The following is a 4719-nucleotide window of genomic DNA, read 5'->3' as shown; positions in this document are numbered from 1 at the left end:
TTTTCCTTCAAAAAAATTATAAAACTGCTTTAAAATTAATTCTGAAGAGAATTTTTCGTGGCTTCTGTACGAACGTATATGTACGTACGTACGTATCTCGCATAACTCAAAAACGAGTAGCCTCAGAACATTGAAATTTTGTATATAGGACTGCTATAACATGTAGATGTGCACCTCGTAATTTGGTTGCAATCGGCCGCACCAAACGTATATAAATATATTTATATATATATATCCACTCTGTTACCCGGCTCAGTGATCTCAGTTTCTCTACTCTTATATGTTGGTAAATTGTACATTTTTTGCTTTAAAAATGATTGAATTATGTTGTTTTTATCTTCCGGTTAAGGATTTTATGCCTTTAGTAAATCTGTGTGCAATATTTTTAGAATTATCAGTAATTTTAAAGTTGTTTAATTGCCGTTAAGCCTTTTTTTGAAACAGGAGACTAGTGGATTTGTTGCCAATCTAGAGAAACTTAGCTTCGCAACAACAAAGATAACGCCTTCATTTATTATTTAAATCATGCTTAATCTTTTCTGGAATTTTTTAGAGAAAATAAGCGTTTAAGATTTACTTCGTAATTTTTAATATAGATATTTTGAGTTTTTATGTATTTTTGCCTTCTCGCGAAGTGAGAACTGAATTAATTAAATGAGAAATACTCAATCGTCTGTGAAAAACTGTTTCTTTTTTGTTTTGTTTGTTTAATTTCTTTTCTACATCATTCTAGCTTTATTATAGTATTTGAATAGAACATGTGGCAAGGATTCGATAATTCTATTCTTTAAATGATATAAATTTTGTGCATTATGAGTTATAATATGAACGAATTATATAAGTTAACTGTTATATAATTATTTGATTATTTAACAGTTAACTTAGTTTCCGTTTTAAAATTATTATATAAGATAACTGTTACATAATTATTAATACTGTTCAGTGAATCCAGCGCCAAAGTGTCGCTATGGTAAACAAATACTAGAGTGTATTTTAAAGAATGCATTTATTCTATTGTGGTTTATGCGCTGTCGGCGAAGTAGATTTAATTGAATCCAATAAGTTTAAATGAAATGCAAGAAAATATGCGTATAATTTAATATTCCAATTCAAGAAGTCATGTGGTATACACATCAGATTTTTTTTATTGATATAGGTAGATTCAATCTAAATGTCTGAATATAGACATCTGTATGAAAGTGCCCTTTTACAGTGTCATACATAAATATACAGAGCGAACTAGCATAACAAGTGCTTTAAATCTGTTTTTTCAAATGTATTAGACTGCTAAAGAATAATATTTTCAAGTCTGAGATATATATGAAGAATTCCGAGAGTAATGTGTCAATACTAGTACTTGATAAATAATAACTGATTAACAAAAATAAATCAAAAGGTCAGTCTCACTTGGATAATAAAAACTGTGAACTATGACCTTGACCTTGTATTTTTTCCTTCCTTTCTGCATGCCCTTGTTATGTAACGGGTAGCACCGTGAGCGCGTATTCGAGAGATCCAGGTTCGAGTCCCGGCGAAGGCATTGCTAATTTTTCATATACTCCTGCTCCAAAAGTAACTAATGTTTCTGCAGTGGCGCCCGAACTAAAAGGTGGTGGATGATGATTCTTCACTACCAGGATTTGGGGATTGGATATCGCCCTTTTAAAGGAGGCGTATATAATGTTTTCAACTAGCAATAGTCACGCCTCGGTAGTACCTCATTGGCTATGACACTGCCTCTGCGCAAAGCTAGGCGTATATAATGTATTTTCTCCTTTCTTCTGGCATGTCTTTGTAATGTAACGGTTAGCACACTCGGCGCGTATTCCAGAGGTCCAAGTTCGAGTCCCGGCGAGGGCATTGCTCATTTTTCGTATACTCCTGCTTCAAAAATACCGAAAGTCTCTGCAAACTAGATGTAAAATATAGGTTTTTCTTTTTCTTATGTATAAAAATTGTCAGCAGTGAGTTGTTAAATACAAAGAAATAGTGCTAAGTAATAATTTCTATTCGAGGAATTGCTAAAAATAATTATAAATAATTGTATGTAGATACGCAAAGGGAAAAAAAAAGCGTAAAATGTGATTAGTGTGTAAACTGCATGTTGAAAATTTCGCGTGAAGGAAGCGAAATATTTAGCACAGAATTGCATTTGCATTATTTAACCTTGCAAAGCGTTCCGAGAGTTAAGAAAAATGTAGTATTTAACATAAGGAAGATAACTTTAAGGGGACACGTACACCTTAAAACCCATAAGATATTCGAATAGGTGACTGTTACAAGAATTGGGATAACGTATTTATTTTAAAAGCAATTACTTCCAACTTTTTACAGGTGATTACATAATATAGCTGCTTTCTGAAATAGTTATCAGAAAGTTTGTGTTGCCACAAATATTTTTATAATTTAATCCGCTTTCTGACAATATTTTTCGTCATGTTCCCAACTTGCGCGCGCAGTTTAAAAGGTTCTGTTTCATAATTTAATTCCATATTTAATATATAGCTTTTATAACATTTGGAAGCTACTGTAAACCTAAAATTCTAAAAATGTCGTGTTAAATTTTTATTTTATTTGGAGTTGAGTTTATAAAATGTATTTTATTAACAAAATTTGTAATGTTTTCGTTCATAAAATTTTTCAATGTTAAAATATTCATCATATTGTTGGTTCAGTTAGAAAATAGTGCCCATATAAAGAATTCCATCCAATTAAGTATGTACCATTAGCCATTTTTAAAATATCATGCGCGCAAGGTGGAAACATGGCGAAATATTTTGTCACAAGGAGGATTATATTACAAAAATATTTGTGTCAACACAAACTTTCTGGTTACTAGTTTCTAAAGCAGCTATATTATGTAGTCAGCTGTAAAAAGTTGGAAGTAATTGCTTTTAAAATAAATAAAATATTCTAATTCTTGCAACAGTCACATATTCGAAGATAATGAGGGGTTTAAGGTGTATGAGTCCCCTAAAGTGAAATTGTGGGATCTAGTTTCCTTCGTTATTATTAAATAGAACAGGATCTACTTCTTGAAGATGAACAAAACCAGGGGGGAGAGTGTAAAAGACCCTTTCACTGAACACAGTATACTTTACAGACGGCACGGACTTATGTGCGTAAAGACACTGAACACTTGCGGTGAGGACTTAAATGTTATGTAATATTAAATTTAAACGTAAGAGTAGTACTACACAATTCAGATTAATCGAACAGGTTGACTCAGAACCTATACCGGCAGGATAATAATTCGGCGGCAAGACGGCGAAGCCGATATTTAAGAGTAACAGCTGGAAGAAATAACAGCACTGGAAGAGGGAAACCACGCTGTGACTAAACGTGTCGCTATGTCAGTGTATACATTCGCTCACGCTAGCAAATTTACATGCTGGCGAGCAAACGCGAGGGCAATAATAGAAGACAGAAAAGGTGTAGAATCATTACGAGTTTTTTAGGGGCAGAAAAGATGAAAAATAGCCAACGCCTTCGCCGGGAATCGAACCACGGACCTCTGGAAACCGGCCCAGCGTGCAGAACCACTACACCACGAAGGACGCTAAGAAAGTGGGAGAAATACCTTATATACTCCCCATTTTAAAGGGCGGACCTAGTCGCCAAATCCTGGGGGCGGAGAATCATCATCCACAACCCTTTTAGTTCGGGCGCCACTTGTAGAGTCATTAGGTTAATTGGAAGCGGAAAAGATGAAAAATATGCAACCGCCTTCGCCGGGAATCGAACCACGGACCTCTGGAATACCGGCCCAACGTGCTACCGTTACACCACGAAGGCACGCTAGGGATGTGGGAGAAATATCTTATAAAGGTAACAAATGTAAATAAGTATTAGTAAAAATAAATGAAACCCTAAAAAGTATCTATTATCTCTATTATCTTATTTTATAAATATAAAGAACCACTGAGAACTAGTATCTCGGTGGTTAAATCGGTTGATCCTTTCGTTGGTCAGTTAACAAAAAAGGTAGTATTGGTCCTCAGTTTATAAACTATCATTTTTGGGGAATTCCTCAGCGTTCTACCTTGTGCCCTTCCAGATGTTTTTGTGCGTTTGTATTTTGTGTTAGTGTTTTGTTGTATGTTTGTTCGTTTGCGTGTTGTGCGTATGTATAGCAACTTCTTTTCCTTCTTTTAATTTGTTTAACTAACTACATTTTTCTGATTTAGTTTTCTTAAGTTTCTCTCCCTTTCCTTTTGCTGTATGAAATCAGCTTTGTAGCCAATGAACTCTAATTTTTATGTTTAAATTGGTTTTCTTTTTCTTAACGTTTTTTGTTGCCCGGGATCACGCTTTGGTTTCTCGGGCTTTAATTCTCGATTTTGGCTCGGACAGCACGGTTTGACGGAGGAAGATATGAGGGCCATAAGACAGAAATGTCAGGAGGGTTTTCTTCCTCCTATTTCTTACCCTAAAAAGTATCTTTGATCTAATTCGCGAATACGCAATAATATAGGTATAGAATAGGTAAAATAATCGGTACTTTTCCGTTTCACCGGCGCAAATCTCGCCAAGCAGACTTTGTTGGCTACAACATACAGTATACACATAAAAAATGTTAATTCTAAGAATTTTTTTTTTATTGTATAGGCATAAACATTTTAATATGGTTTAAAATTTTGTAAAAAGCCAATAAATAAAGACAATAAATTTGTAAAAAGACATTAATTTAAGAATTTACTATGATTTCATGGTTCAAAA

At 34.0% G+C, this 4719-nt stretch overlaps 1 pseudogene; it reads right to left on the bottom strand.

Annotated features, from left to right (window-relative positions):
- Window positions 1-1633: 1633 nt before the first annotated feature.
- Window positions 1634-1751, bottom strand: LOC118197085 (U4 spliceosomal RNA; annotated as a pseudogene).
- Window positions 1752-4719: the final 2968 nt, after the last annotated feature.

The sequence above is a fragment of the Stegodyphus dumicola genome, chromosome 12 (assembly GCF_044657685.1).
Source record: "Stegodyphus dumicola isolate Sdum_Otavi_A_Nest chromosome 12, ASM4465768v1".
In the NCBI taxonomy this organism is placed as follows: Eukaryota; Metazoa; Arthropoda; class Arachnida; order Araneae; family Eresidae; genus Stegodyphus; species Stegodyphus dumicola.
Note: the sequence above shows the minus strand (reverse complement) of the source record. Positions and strands in the feature narration are given on the sequence as shown.